Below are 16,962 nucleotides of genomic sequence, written 5' to 3'. Positions count from 1 at the left end.
TCACACTTACGATTGTTATACTACCCCTGCAGTTCATGTGATCACAACTGGGGCTTTTGGCAACTCACTCGCATTTACAACCTGTTATAGTGTCCTGTGGTCATGTGATCATAATCTGTGACCTCTTTTTGCCAATTTCCAGCAAAAAAAATGACCACTGGGGAACCTGGATTTGCATAACGACCATAGTAAGAATTGTTCTAAAATTGGGTCCAACTGAACTTATGACTGCAATCAGTTATGATGAAAATTTTGGTCTCAACTATAGTTGTAAGTTGAGGACTACCTGTAACAAAGATTGTGTTAATATAATCTTACAATAAAGCAGAATTAGTAATCTAATTGATCCATTTGATAAGGCTGATATCAATCTTGCAAGTTTGAAAGTGCAAATCTCCCTCTAATATCCTTTTTTTCCTTTTTATGACCCTGTAATCCCTTAATTCAGGTTATAGTTGGGGCGACTGGATGAAGCTGAGAGTTTACTGGCTGGATGCCCTTCCTGATGCCTGCATGGAGTTTGCAGCAGATATTTTCTCTTTGTGCCATGAGAGAGAAACATCTGTTGCTACCTAGGATTGAAATCTCAACCTTATGAGTGGGAGGTGAGCATCTTCACCACTAGGCCACCACGCCACTCTAATTTCCTTTATACTCTGAGAAATTATGATGGGTCTCTTCTTGCCCTGCCCACTATCCAGTTGTAGACTATGCTGTTTCTTAACTTATTGTTCCCTAGGCAGTATCCCTGGGCCCAGTCTTCCCCCATACTATTACAGACGTATATGGCGAATTTCAGAAGTCATTTTCCATTTTGGCATCCCTTAAAATTGATACTTAGGCGATTGTCTAGATTGCCTAGGCTTAGAACTGGTCCTCTGTGCCCTTTAAAACTCATCTTGCTGTACTAAGAGATGACACCCAAGGGCAGGTTATCAGAGGACAATCAGTGGATGGGTGGAAATAAAGCCTCAGTCTGCTCTCACATTGCACCAAGGGAGCAAAAAGGGATGATGTCATTGCAACTAAATGCAGTCTGATTCCTGTTCATGTCAAAATTTATTCTGCTTTTATCAGAGTCTTAAGCAATTCTCAGCACATGAGAACTTTCTCTGTTGAGTTCCCACATTTGTCAAATTCTTGAGTAACTAGGAAAGAGCTGTTCCTTTTCTCTCTCTCAGCCTCTTCAGATTTAGGGCTTTTACTACTGTACCCACGATAACAATTTCTGCTGCTGTTTATAGTTTTACAATGTAAAATCATCATCTGAAATGCTTACAATCTTCCAATACAACACCTAAATTCATGAGTTGATGTGCTTCAAACTGTCCAGTGTTGAGATGAAGCATTTGGGGGGGGGAATGCAAAATCTGACGATTATAGGTAATCCTCGACTTACAACCACAATTGGGATCAGAATTTCCATTGCTAATCAAGGCAGTTGTTGAGTTGTGCCTGATTTTACAACTTTATTGCCACAGTTAAGCAAATCCTTGGAGTTATTAAACGAATCATGAGGTCATTAAGTGACTTTAAAGAGTTTGCTTCTCAGAAGCTGATTGGGAAGGTCACTAATAGAAATCACATGACCCCAGGACATTACAACTGTTGTAAATTCCTGCTGGTTGCCACGTGCCCAAAGTTTGATCACATGACCATAGGAATGCTGCAAGGGTCATAAGTGTGAGGATGAGTAATAAGTCACTTACTACTCCAAAGCACCAGAAGGCAGGACAAGAAACAACAGTTCGAAACTGATCAAAGAGAGAAGCAACTTGGAATTAAAGAGAAAGTTCGTAAAAGCGAGGACAATGAATCAGTGGAACAGCTTGCCACCAGAAGTCATGGGTGCTCCATCACCAGAGGTTTTTAAGAAGAGACTGGACAGTCACTTGTCTGAGATGATATAGGTTCTCCTGCTTGAGCAGGGGGCTGGACTAGAAGACCTCCATGGTCCCTTCCAGCCCTATTCTATTCAAACTTTCTGCCTCAGAAAACAGAAACAGAACTGAGATGTGGAAAAGGAAAGGAAATAGCTTTTGGTTACATGTTAGGCTAGCTGGTCATTCTAGGACCTGAAGATCCTTCAGCCACAAGTTTGGACTTCAGTTGATCTGGCCCAGAAGAGAATTAAATGACCCAGCCAGTTAATCAGCTAAACAACTCTATATTTTCATATAGCACATCTTTCTTGTCCTATCCCACAAATTTTGGGGATCCCTGTGGTGATTTGTGTATGGAAAGTGGGCTGTTGCTGTTGCTGAAACCTGGTTAACTTACCAGACAATGAGAAAGCAGTGAAGGGAATATGATGAATGGGGAAAAGTGACGTGGTGCTTAGTTGCTAAAAACAAAAACAGAATGGATATCAAAGTACTACAGATGCCTCTGCCAAAGACTAATTCTAGTTTTCAATGACTTAAACAAATAATCAGGCCAAACCTTCTGTAATTGGATACTTGATTTCCTTATTGATAGGCCCCAGTTTGTGCAAGTTGGAAAGAAAGTTTCCAACTCCATCTCCTTGAGTACAGGTTCCCCACAGGGCTGTGTCCTGAGTTTGCTACTGTTCACCTTGATGACCCACGACTGCTGTGCCAAATTTGCTACGAATCATATTGTGAAGTATGCAGATGACACAGCAGTGGTGGGTCTTATCCGGGATGACAGTGAAGATGCTTATAGGGAAGAGGTGAAGGCTCTGGTGGACTGGTGCAACAAAAGTAACCTGGTTCTAAATGCTGATAAAAAAAAGGAGATCACTGTAGATTTTAGAAAGATCCGGCATAGTCATACTCCACTCAGTATCAAACATGCAGCTGTAGAGGTGGTCAACAGTATTAAGTATCTGGGGATGCAGATAACTAACAATCTGAACTGGTCTCTCCACACCTCATCCTTAGTGAAGCATGCAAACCAGCGTCTGCATTTCCTGCACTGGATGAGGAAAGCACATCTCTCTCCTTCTGTCCTGGCCACTTTTTACAGAGGCATGATGGAAAGCATTTTAACAAACTGCATCACTGCCTGATTTGGTGCCTCAGATAGAAAGTCCATACAGAGAATGGTAAGGACAGCCGAGAAGATCATAGGAAGCTCACTTCCTGGTATTCAAGATGCTGCTTATAAGCGCTATGTGCTTAGAGCTCGAAGCATTGTTAGAGATCCCACACACCCATTTTACTGTCTGTTTCTGTTGCTCCCCTCTGAGAGGAGATTTTGAAGTATTTTTAGCAGGACTACCCGATTCTGTAATAGCTTTGTTCCCTATGCCATCCATCTGGTAAACTCGCAAGATTCGTTTTGCTCGCCATGCACATGTATACATAATCCAAATTAGACTGTGTTGTCTCTCTGTGTCATATAATATATGTGGGTATATGCATAACTCTATGTTTATTTATGTCATATTTATGATCACGTGAAGTATTAATACCACTTTACAATGCCTTGGTAAGGCCACACTTGGAATATTGCATCCAGTTTTGGTCACCACGATGTAAAAAAGATGCTAAGACTCTAGAAAGAGTACAGAGAAGAGCAACAAAGATGATTAGGGGACTGGAGGCTAAAACATATAAGGAACGGTTGCTGAAATTAATATGTCTAGTTTAACGAAGAGAAGGATGAGGGGGGACATGATAGCAGTGTTCCAATATCTAAGGGGCTGCCACAAAGAAGAGGGAGTCATGCTATTCTCCAAAGCGCCTGAAGGAAGGACAAGAAGCAACGGATGGAAACTAATCCAGGAGAGAAGCAACCTAGAACTAAGGAGAAACTTCCTGATAGTTAAAACAATTAATCAGTGGAACAGCCAGTGAATGCTCCAACACTGGAGATTTTTAAGAAGAGACTGGACAGCCATCTGTCTGAAATGGTGTAGGGTTACCTGCCTGAGCAGTGGGTTGGACTCAATGACCTCCAAGGTCCCTTCCAACATTATTATTATTATTATTATTATTGTTGTTGTTGTTGTTGTTGTTGTTGTTGTTGTTGTATATCGGAGGTGGTGACCCTTTGAGAGCTGTATGCAATAAAATTTCATTTTAATGTATGCCGATTAGTGTACATTCAAAATGACAATAAAGATTATTCTATTCTTTGTCCGTGCGTGTGCCTTTTAATGGAGCTACCACAAATGTTCCAATATTGTGTTTTTTGGGGGAGCAAATGGCAGGACTGAGACTTATATAATCTCAGGCAAGTGAGGCTGGGTGGCTACGGCTGGGCATATCAGTTATAAATAAACGGGAATGTCATAAAAGCATTTCCATAATTTAAAATAAACACAAAGCACTTGGTGAATTTAGAAATTTATATATTTTGTATATTTACTCTGCTCACAACAGTAGCATTATTTATAGGCATGTGCTTCTTTCTTTCTTGATGTATCTTAGTCCAACCTATGCCACACAATTTTGGAATAATTGTTTTTTCCAACAGATGGGATTTCCCACTTCTCTAAACCCATCTCCTTTCCTGACCCAGTAGCCTTCCCTGTATTTTCTTGGCTGTGGTTATTTCTGCACCAGTCTGGGCCTGTTAATGTCAACCCCAGTTCAGGGTTCGGCCTTCCACATATCGAAAAGTGTTTGGTATCCCATAGCAACCAAGCTTGGCATGCTATTTCTTCTGTCAACAAAGCACAAATGCAAGCAAGGACGACGCTGAAAGTTCACCATGGAGAGATCTGATCACGTTCTCTTGTCTGTGCCCTTTTGCGTATGGTTTCATTCCCATTTTTCATCAGAATATAAACAGAGTGGCGGAAATAGCAGACGGCTAATCCCCAAACCGGATAGGAAAATATTTGATTCCATGAGCCCTTTTAAAAGAGATTTGTAGCCTAGCCATCCACATGCAGCATTTGTATACATACAAGGGTCCATTTACCTGAAAAGGTGTATGGGTACACGCTGCACTTGCTCCAAAGCTCTACTGGCTAAGGACCAAACTGCCCACTCATCCAGAGATGATTGTTCTCACAACCTTAAAACACCCAGCAGGTGCAGTTTCACTTAAAGTTGCTTTCATTATACCACCAAGGGCTCTCTGAACAAGGATGATCCAAATAGACTTGCTTAACAGAGGCAGAAACTCTATTTTATTTAACCACCTTCATAGAAAGGAATTCCCCCATGCACCCCATCCGTGTCTTGAGAAGAGGTATGTTGCAGACCCCATCAGTCAAGGAATTTCTCCTGGCAGGGTCCAGGAGAAGACACTTTGCTGCCATGGCGCTTGTCCTCTGGAACAGGTGAGATCCTCATCCACCGTTTTGGCCTTCTTAAAGGGCTTGAAGGGCTCTGCCAACTGGCCTGGGGCCACAACGGGGAAGTGGCATCCTGGTGATGATTAATGAAGGTTAAACAGCCTTGATGGTGCAGTGGTTAAAGTGCAGTATTGCAAGCAAACTCTGTCCACAGTCTGGAGTTCAATCCTGACAGGACTCAAGGTTGACTCAGCCTTCCATCCTTCTGAGGTTGGTAAAATGAAGACCCAGATTGTTGGGAGCAATATGCAAATAATGCTTACACAGTGGGGTAAAAGCACTACAGGGCGGTATAAAAGCCTATTGCTATTGCTAATGAATTAGACAGACCCCACTGCCTCCTGGTGCACCCTTTGCTCCCTTCCTCTCCTTCTTGGTCAACTGAATTTTAGCTGAGTTTTAAATTTATGGTCTTTATTGGTTTAATGTTGTATATGGCATTTTAATGGAATGACTGGAAGCCGCCTAGAGTTGCCTTGGCGAGATGGGCAGCACAGAAGTTTAATAAACAAACAAATAAATAATCAGTTCTCTCTATCAGGAAATTCCTCCTTATTTCAGGGTTAAATTTCCCTCTGAGGAGCTTTCACCCATTGCTTCTTGTCGTGCCCTCAGATGCTATGGAGAATAAATTAACTTCCTCTTCCCTGTGACAGCTCTTCAAGTATTGGAAGACAGCTATCATGTCTCCCTTCAGTTCATGCTTTTCTTCCCCTTCCTTTCCAAGTATTTTTCTATGTGCGTGAAAGAGAATAATTAGTACGAACAGATAAGGATGCATTAATGTTGTCAGTGGGTAGCTTATTTTACAAGCAATGGATTTTAATTGGGAGTCATTAATTCAATTAGTATACATTCATTCTACTTTAGGGTTTATTTTTACTGTAACATCTTGGAAAAATATATGTGTGTCTATTTGTGTGTCTCTATGTGTGTGTGAGTGTGTATGCACACACTTGTGTAAGTGTACCAAATGTACCCATTTATTATGGAGAGAGGAATTTAACTGGCATTGGCAACAGGTTAATGAAGTAGGGAAGTATAGAGTAAGTAAGTAGGGAAGATTCTTATCCATGTCTATACTTCTTTTTCTGATTTTTATTTCTTTTGGGGTTGAATTGACTTCAGTTCAGCATCATCACCTTTTCAGAGAAATATGGCAAACATCTTGCTAATTAGCTGAGGATTCAAACAGAAAGAAAAAAGCAATTTGATTAATCAAAAAGGCCGCCAGGAGGCACCTAGACACAAAAGCTCTCTAATTCCCTTTTTCCCCCAAAACAGATTAAAAGAGAAGGAGGAGGATTAAGTCAGTCACACAGTCAGAAACACAAATAATGCCTAGAAATATTGGCTAGGAATGTGGCACCCAACCCAGGGTGAGGGATGCAGCTATAAACACATGGCTTTTCCAATTCTCCTGAGCAAAAATGGAAAGCATGCTGGCTGGGGAATTCTAGGAGTTCAAGTCCATCTTCAAGTTGCCAAGGTTGAAAAAACACTGCCCCAAACCAACAACTAGTTCTAATGCCAACAGCAAGAATTTAGACCAGTCTTCCTCCAAACAGTGTCATATAGCAATAGCAATATCACTTAGACTTATATACAGCTTCATATTGCTTTACAGCACTCTCTAAGCAGTTTACAAAGTCAGCATGTGGCCCCCAACAATCTCTGGTCCTCATTTTACTGACCTCAGAAGGATGGAAGGCCGAGTAGCTGTATTGGATTTCAGCTCCCACAATCCTTAGCCAGTACAGCCATGCCGTCAGGGATGGTGGGAACGGATATCTCACCCAACAGGGGGGAGAAAGCTGATGTAATCAATGGCAATAAATTCCCTTTTGATCTCATGAGGTTGCTTTATTTAGAAATTGAGAATGATTTCTTTGCACCTGTAAGAAGACAGCACCCCACTCCCCCAGAGAAGGAAATATTTTGGGGGATATTAAAAAGGCAAAATATTATATTTCCCTAAAGGATCTTAAAGGCAGAAAAAGCAGGCCCAGTTTTTCTTAATAGCCCCAAGCAGAAACTCAGCAGACCATGTCTGTAGAAATGCAGATTCGATAATCCCATTCAGAAAGCCTGAGGTCCCATTCATGAGCAAATGCTAGCAGGCAGAAGCCCATTCAAGACAGGATCTTTCAAAATCCCTTGGTGCAAAACTGATAGCTAACAATAGCAGAGTGATAGGATTAGAACCAGCAACCCCTCATCCATCCAACACAGGAGAGAGCCATCAGCCACAGCTCCAGGAAAGCAGGACATGACCTTTAGGACATAATAGGATTAACTCACCACCATCAGAATACAAAAAGGGTACATTAAGACTCAGGTCAAAGTACATGACACTGGAAATACAAAGCCATAGGAACAGGAACAACTCCAAACACAAAAGCCCAAGAAGGTATAAAAACCCACCACTTCCAGCAGGGGTCAGCTGCTCCTGAGCTACATGTCTTGTGGTTCTGCTCTTCAATAAACTACAACCTTCTTTCTAAAGCAGTCTCCATTTGTTTATTCCTGGCTTGGACTGGACCCTGATGAAGATTTTTCCTTCAACACACCTGTACAACATAACTGCTGGGAAATGAAATCTTGTCATCAAATGGCTATCATGATAGAGCCACCACATCTGGTACGCAAGAATCCAGATGACCATTAGATGACAGAAAGGAGAGTTCCTAGGCTGCCTTCTGTTGGTTATTCAGGTTTTTGCAGTTCAGATATTCAGATATTTATGTACAGGTAGTCCTTGCTTAATGGCTGGTCACTTAGCAACCATTCAAAGTTATGATGCACTTCCTTAGAGTTATAAAATATTTCCAAAGTTCTGATGGCCACAACCCTCCCCCCTACATAGTCTTGTGATTGTATTTTAAGTCTTTGGCAACTGGCTTGCATTTATGGGTTTTTGCAGGATCCTAAGGTCACGTGATTATGATTTGCAGTGTTTTTTGTTGGTTTCTGGTGTTCAGTTCTAGTTTCCAACAAAAAAACCCCCATCCTTGGGGAAAATGGTTTGCTTAATGGTTGCTGTAAAAACAGATGTAAAATTGGCTATAGTCACGTGGTGATCTGCTTAGCAACTACCATGACTTACAATTATAATTTTGGGCTCAAGTCAAGGCCTATCTGTATAATGGAGAATGTACCTAGTTATAAAGCATCAATTTATCATAAGTCTAATACTTTTCCCCATGGATGTGCCATACTGACCCATTTTTCCTCCCAGACATGTGTAAACCTTTCCAAAAAAAGCTCCAGAATACAGCTGTCCATTATTTTGATAACCTAAAATAGTTTGGGGTACTATTTTGGGGCCAGAAGTGTTCTTGGAAATACAGATGAAGTTGGAAGCTAATATTTTTCTTTGCAGCATGCTTGCTTTTATTGCTCCACAATTTTAGTGCTACATTTCTAATGTCCGTGTCTATGTTAAGACTCTAGGTTTTATTTGATGATTTTAGCTTGTTACAAGCTGCCTTGGAAAACCTGCTTTACAGGGATGAATGCCAATTTTATAGATATAATATTTAAACATTTAAGATAAGTTTCCATTTTTTTAAAAAAAAATGAAAACATCTTTCTTAAATAAATAAAAGTTTAGGTGGAACAGGAAGCAGGAACTTGGCATTCAAAATAGACTCAGAAGTATGAGCTGATCAACAGAAGAGCAGGTTGTTATGCAGGAATATAATGTGTGAGGATTTTTAAAACAAGCACTTCCTTTTAGATTGGGATTGGTGGCTAATGATGCCCTTTCTAAATCATAAAATCAAGTACAGGCCCTGTTTTAATTCCAATATATACTAGGGAAAATGGCCTGAATTATCATATCATCTAACTTTAAGTTCAGTTTTAGAAGCCTGGTTCTTAAGCTCACCATTTGCTATCTACTATACCATTCAGAGAAACAGATTTTTTTTTTTTTGACATGTTTTCAACAAGGCAATCCCACTGATTTCAAAAAACATGTGGACAACTTCTTAAACATGTCTGACTCCCATAGGTGGATACAGATTTCTTGAAGTTTTTTTAGTTTTTATTTCTGCTCATTATTAGGAAACGTGCCTGGTAAATTATTCATCTGACTTTTACAGGCATCCCTGTGAAATTCCTAAGGAGGGCTGTGCTGTGAAAAGCGGATTTTGGAAAGTTTTACTTTTTTTTTAAGAGAAAGGAACAAAGTATGCTATAATAGAACAAACGTGAAGCTATTGTTTTAGCTGAAGATCACATTCCTTTAAGTTATTTCGTCAGTGGTAGTGGGTGGACTCAGAATCGTTGACAGGTTGTTTGGCGTGTATGTGTGTGTGGGGGGGTGTATGTGTGGGGGTGTATGTGCGTGTGTTTGCTTCTCTCTCTGAAATATAAAATGTCAGATGGGTCAAAGAATCAGGCTGACAGGGAAGGGCAGCACATGAGCTGGTATTCGCAACCAATTAGAGTACCAAAGGGTTTTTAATTTAGGAGCTCAGGATACTTATCCTGTTTGAGAGACTTGGAAGATAGAGCAGAAGATTGATAGATAACCATCTCCAAGGTCTTGCACAGACAAAATGTAAACAAAGCATTTTGCATTTACCTGGAGGTGGGAGACAAGGAGTTCCTGATAGGTAGAAACTGGAAAAATATGAACTTCTTCCCTTGACTCTTAACTCTCCTTGACAAAGCAACACTAAATAAAAATAGTCCTGCCTATGAAATCAGAGAAGAAGTGGGAGGGGAGGATGAATCACGTTGCTGACCACAACCTACACATTCTTGCAGCAATTAAGCTGGGAAAAGAAGAATTAAGGTGATTGATCAAACAGAGATAAAAGGCAGAGCACACCCTGGAAAGCAACCTACAAATTTGGCCATTAAATAGTCTTAATTGTTTACATTCAAGGGCGTAGATTCTTATATTAAAAAGAAAGGTGTAGTTTCACATAATGAAAAACTTCTAAGGTCAACCTATATAGGATACCCAGAACTTTGCAGATGCTGCTTTGACACAGCATCGCTGCCAAAAATGTTGAAGATATCTCCCTGTGGATGTCTGGAGAGTCTGGTAAAAAGAAAGGTGGAGAAGGTGGAAATGAAGCTCCACCAATTTTTATGTGCACCATCATGGCCATCCCCTTGACATTTTTTGACCATACCCCATGGATACATCTGCATCCCCCAAAACCTCCAATACTCACTTAAGATTCTAGCCTTTTGCCTTGGGGAGATGTGAAGAAAAACACTAAACATAACTCTATCTTAGTCAAGCATTACTCTTGCTGTCTAATGCTCAGGATCAATAAAAGAAGTGGCTTATTAAGTCCTTGTCTTTATGGGTTGTCCAATCTAATCACTCTTAGATTGTTAATTACTAACCATTATTGTTGGAGATAATATGCTGACTATGTAACCGCTTAGAGAGTTCTGTAAAGCAGCGGTCTCCAATCTTTCTGCCTTGGCGGACCAGCAGAGGTGCAGTGGCGGGGGGAAAGGGGATGGTTTCGTGTGTGTGTGCCACTTTCACAAATGTGTGCTCACCCACCATTTCCACAGCCTAGTTCTGAATAGGCTGTGGCCCAGCACTGGGCCATGGACTGGGGGTTGTTAAGCACTATGAAGCAGAATATAAATCAAAGTGCTATTACTATTCATACAATTAAATACGTTTCTGTATAGAGATGGGTAGCCTGTAGTGCAAGTATTTTTTATTCTGGTCCACAAACCCACCATTCCCCATTTTTGGGAAACCATACCATCAGTTTTCAATAATTACACCCAGAATTAAGGGGAAAACAGAGAGAATTACTTGCTTGAATGATGGAGCCATGTCAACACAGATCACATTACTTTGGCCCTCCCCTCACTGAATACATTAAAAAGTTGCCCATTTTGGACTATGCTACTTGTAGTTCTCCCAATGTTTTGGACTTCAGCTCCCATCAACTCTGGTGGCCAGAGGAGGTGGTGGAAGTTGTAATTTGAAATTGCTCGAGGAGTCATATTTAAACTAAAAGGGAGATGGATTTATATTTTATTTTCTTGATAATGTTTCTCTGCCCCTTAGTCAACATTTCGGTCAAAGAGAATTCATAAACACAGGGACAAATTCAGGTCAAAATTAATCAACCTGAATACTATTAATAACTTGAGACAATTTTAAGATTGCAAACTACAGCCTGATAAATCAGAACTTCAAGCAAAATCCAAGAAACCAAAAGCACACAGGATTTCCTGAAAAATAAAATGGAGCTTTGCTAGAATGTTCTCAGTAAGTCTTTGCTTTTACTCAGTGATTTGGTTGAAATGAAATTATTCAATATCTACAAGTTTCATCACCTGGCAAAAAAAAAATCTAGTCATGTACAACAGTTATTGAATGTTGTGTAATTTAAACCTTAAAATCATCAACACCACAAACCAAAATAGCAACACACTATTATTCTCATCTTTATTACGCTTCTAGGTTTCTGTCAGAAGAGATGTGAGTTGCAGATACAAATATGAAGCACTGAAACTCGGGATGCAGTCCCTCCATTCTGAACGAGTCATTGAAGCTCAGTGGGACTTGCTTCTGATAAAATATGTACAGGCCTTTAAGTATATATTTTCAAAAACAAGAGCGTGAAAATGCAGATGTCAAGATAGATAAATACATTCTAGTTTTACATCCCTTATTTTAGTGTCAGATTCATTTCTAGCATCCATGTAAAGTGCTTCCTTACAGGAACACTGGCTGCTGTGTTAACTTTTGAGGCATAGGCTGCATACGTGACATATCTACAGTATTGATGAGCTGCCCACAGTCAGGCAGCATGGAAATTTATTTAAAAACAATAATAATCATCCATCTTGCCTCACGTGCAGGGCAAGGGCCACAAGTTCCACACTTGCTCTAAATGTACATGCTTGGACATATTATATCATTGCACTGTCTGCAAATTTGCCTTGCTTGGCAAGGCTGAATTTTGAATAACTGACAATAGATTGTTACGACAGTTATGTGTCCGGTCATCTATTTTTAATATCCTCATAGATATTTTAAAAGACTGTACAGACAGATCAGATATATCAGGGCAGAGTTATTACTGCTTAGCGGGATGGAGAAAACTGAAAACAGAAAAACGGAAGTGTAAGAAAATGTAATATCTGGATCAGCTTCACTGGGACCCACGACAGTTCCATCTACATCTATTGCCACCCTGGCCACCTACTCAAAACCACTACCTCTGTTTGCCATTGCTTCTGAGATCTAATATTAGCTCCTCTGAAATACCCTTGTTTTTAAAGCCTACTGTGGGCAATAATAGTTCTAGCAATATTTGCTGCCATCATGAGTGTTTGTTAGGGTCAATTAACATGCCATCTTTACTCTGAGAAAGAGGGTAGCATTTCAGGACAAAATTGTGTCAAAATCTTGGACAGTTGTTCCTTAGAGTTTCCTGAACCATTTCTGTTTCCAGTCTCTTGGAATATCACTGGGAGTGATGACTATGGAAACTTTACTACCTATGACTCGTCTTGTTGTGGCCAAGGAGACCCATGAACTGTGGGGAACAGGAGTGATTCTAAGATTTTCAGGTTGTTTTTGTCAATATTGTTTTACAATAGTGACGGGAAACTGGTGGCCTTTATATGTTGCTGAACTGAAAAGTCTTAGCATGGTCTAGATCAGTGTTTTTTAAACTTCTTTCTTTCAGGACCTTGTCCCACTTTTAAAAACCATGGAGGACACCAAATAAGCATTTGTCTGTATGGCTTACAGATTTGTCTATATTTATCATATTAAAGGGGGCGTGGTGGCTCAGCAGTTAAGACAATGAGCACTGCATGACACAGTGATCTCCTGTTACTTGCCCCAGCTTCTGCCAACCTTACACTTCAAACACATACGAATGCAAGTAGATAAAATAGGTACCATTTTGGTGGGAAGGTAATAGTCCTAGTGGACGATCACTTGATTATGAGCCAACAGTGTGCACAGCACCCAAAAAAGCTAATACAAACCTGGATTGCATAAACAGAGGCATAGAACCAAGATCACGCAAAGTATTAGTACTGCTTTATAAAACCTAGTGAGACCACACCTGGAATACTGCAGCCAATTTTGGTCACCATATCATAAAAAAGATGCTGAAACCTTGGGAAAAGTTCAGAGAAGAGCAATTAAGATGATCCAAGGCCTGGAGACTAAAACATATGAAGAATGCCTGCAGGACTTGGATTTGGCTAATCTAAAGAAAAGAAGAAATAGGGGTGACATGATAGCAGTATTCCTGTATTTGAGGGTCTGCCACAAAGAAAAAGGGATCAAATTATTCTCCAAAGCACCAGAGGGCAGGACAAGACACAGTGGTTGGAAACTGATCGAAGAGAGAAGCAACCTGGAATTAAGGAGAAACTTCCTAACACTGAGGACAATTAACCAGTGGAACAGCTTGCCTTCAGAAATTGTGGGCTCTCCATCACTGGAGGTTTTTAAGAAGAGACTGGACAGTCACTTGTCTGAAATGGTATAGGTTCTCCTGCTTGAGCAGAGGGCTGGACTAGAAGACCTCCAAGGTCCCATCCAGCTCTATTCTATTCTCTATTATATGTGCCTCAGCATATAGTTATGTTAGCCACGTGATCAAGGAAGTGTCTTCAGAGAACACTGGCTCCCTCAGCGAAGAAATGAACATCGTCCCCTAGAGTCGGACACAGCTAGACAGGAGAAATCTTTACCTTTACCATACTAAAAATTAAAAGGGATGCATTCATTGCCAGTTCTCACAATTGTTTGATGGGTTTAATACTGTATTATTTTTCACCAGAGACTGAGGAATTATTTTGATTTTGTGGACCTCTGAAAAGGTCTTGGAGGACCCCTGGGGTCCTCAGACCACATTTTGAGAAACACTGGGGTAGACACAGGAAAAAAATGAAATAAATATCTACAGGGACATTGGTGGTCTATCTCTGCCTTACCTTGTCTAAAACAAGACTAAAGTAAACATTTTTACAAGATTGCCTCAAGTTATACAGTGTTGAGGGCAGGGCAGAAGCTAACATGCTTAGCAATAAATATAATCTCCCCTGGAGAAGGGACTGTTCCATGGCACCCAGGCAAATATTTAACCTTCTTATATCTGCAAATTTATGAACAACAGCTATATTCCTTCTCATTAAATATTTACCTCTGTTTAATAAGGGAACTCCTGAAGGTTAAACATTTTTTTCCCCTTCATCATAGGATTGTTTAATGCCTGGAGTAATAAATATTTAGCTAACAGCCATTATTTTACACACTAAAATCCAACCATCAACTATTTTTTATTTTAGCAAGTCAGATATTCTTAGTTTTGGCCTCGACTCTAAAAACTGTACTGGTTCTTTTCCAAGGTGTCAGGGTCTTCAATTCATTAGCATCTAATTAAAGAAGTACTGGTTTGCCTATTAATCAAAATGCATGTGATTAATTAATTGACTCCACAACATTTGCTTGAAATGAAGAAGTCACACTTTATGAATACAATCTAATAAAATGATACATTTTCCAAAGATACAGTGGAAAACTTAAAAATGTAGAACTGCAGCCTTGTACTATATAAACTTTCATTTATATGAAATAATTCAGTCACATTTTTGAGAGCCATGTTTTCTATGCTAAGATAACTCCTTAAAGCTTTACTTAGACTAGAGCAGTGGTTCTCAACCTTTCTAATGCTGCGACCCCATAATACAGTTCCCCATGTTGTGGTGACCCCCAACCACTTATACATCACCGGGTGCTAGGGGAGTAGCCAAAGAAAAGGGTGAAAAAATGGTGGACAGCCTTGTTTGGCGACCCCCGTGAAATGGTTGTTCGACCCCAAATGGGGTCCCGACCCACAGGTTGAGAACCACTGGACTAGAGGCACTGAAATTGGCAATTAATAATATCTTACTGGCTCAAAATCAATCTTCTGTAGGGCTACTGTTCTTTTTACTGCAAAACCTCTTGCAGTCCGAATGGCCCAGAACTGTAGCCAGCAAATTTCTCTATTTGGGAATGTCTCTGATTGGATAAAGCAAAAGGGGTTGTCAAGGAAAGCCTGGAAAATAGGAAGCTCCAGAACAAACCTGTAGCTGCCCAAAGGCTATGGTGGTTTTATAATGAAAGAAAGAAACTACAACCCACACAATACTTACACAAGTTATTATGACCCAAATATGGTCAGGTTTTCTCTAAAGATGCTTCAATACTCTTCCCTCTGCAATCATAGATGGTAAATACAAATACCTTTCTGCCTTTGATGAAATGAAACCCTGTCTTCCTGATGTATAGATTATACAAGGAATTACTGTATACTCCCAGCTAATTCAACCCTTATTAAATAGGCTGCCTGACTGTTCAGATCAATGGTATTTAGAGAGTTTCTTAGTATTTAAAGAAATAAGTAATATTTATACAGTACCAAAAGCATAATGTTGGTGAAATCCAATCCCTGATGAGGTCAGCATTACTTCTAGAAGGAGGCTATTCCAGAAAATAGACACCATGGCAGAGCTTTCTGGCCTTAACTCCCTAATTTTCCAAAACTGAGCCATTACTCATAGCTTCTTCAGAAGGCTATCTTGCAAATACCCAGAAGCCAAGCAATATAAGGACTTTGTAATCAAAACTAGCAACAATAGGTTGCTAATGTAATTCGACTTCTGGTTTATGCAGGGCCACACAAAATAGATTAATAAGACCACAGGGGCAGCCAATATCCACATCAGTTGCACTTTCTGGAGGATCGTCAAAGGCAACCTCATGTTGAGCACACAGAAGTTCAATTGAGCCTAAGAAGTTACCCCACACCAAAAGATATGACAACTTCAAACCAGCCCAGAAACTAGATCAAGGAATCCAGGGAGGGGTCCCGATGGACAACAGGTTAGTTAGTATATCAGAAAATTACCCAATTTGCCTTTCCCTCTAACTGCCCGGCTTAATGTGCAGGCAGTTAACGTCCTGCCAAAGGAAGAGCAGAGCTCCTAATCACTAATAGGTTGTCCCATACGATCAATGCCACTATATTGTTTCAAGCTCATGGTTACTGCAGGATTTGAAGACCAGAAGGGCAGATCCCCAAGAGGGTAATATCAAAGTAACAGAATAACAGAGTTGGAAGGGACCTTGGAGGCTTCTAATCCAGGGGGCCCCAACCTTCAGTCTGTGGACTAGGACAGTCCGTGGCATGCCAGAAACCGGGCTGCGCCAACAAGCAAAGGCCCATCTGTGGGATGCAGACAGCATGTGAAACCACACCCCATCGGGTCCGCAGAAAAACCTCTCTCCATGGAACTGGTCCCTGGTGCCCAAAAGATTGGGGGCCACTGTTCTAGTCTAACCCCCTGCTCAGGCAGGAAACCCTATACCATTTCAGATAAATGGTTGTCCAATTTCTTCTTAAAGCATCCACAACTTCTGAAAGCAAGCTGTTCCACTGGTTAATTGTTCTCATTGTTAGGAAGTTTCTTCTTAATTCCAGGTTTTCTCCTTGATTAGTTTCCATCCATTGTTTCTTGTCTTGCCTTCAGGTGTTTTAGAGAAGAGCTTGACTCCCCCTTCTTTATGGCAACCCTAAGATATTGGAACACTGCTATCATGTCACCCTTCGTCCTTTCCTTCATTAAACTAGACATACCCAATTCCAGCAACTACACTTTATATGTTTTAGCCCTCAGTCTCC

General features: G+C 40.5%; 1 protein-coding gene across 1 annotated transcript in view; it reads right to left on the bottom strand.

Moving 5' to 3' along the window:
• The window catches only part of ATP2A3 (ATPase sarcoplasmic/endoplasmic reticulum Ca2+ transporting 3), a 137,705-nt gene that overhangs the window by 22,679 nt on the left and 98,064 nt on the right, over positions 1-16,962 (bottom strand). The window lies entirely within an intron of this gene.

Source organism: Crotalus tigris, unplaced genomic scaffold (genome assembly GCF_016545835.1).
Source record: "Crotalus tigris isolate CLP2741 ecotype Arizona unplaced genomic scaffold, ASM1654583v1 scf7180000017632.1879674, whole genome shotgun sequence".
In the NCBI taxonomy this organism is placed as follows: Eukaryota; Metazoa; Chordata; class Lepidosauria; order Squamata; family Viperidae; genus Crotalus; species Crotalus tigris.
Note: the sequence above shows the minus strand (reverse complement) of the source record. Positions and strands in the feature narration are given on the sequence as shown.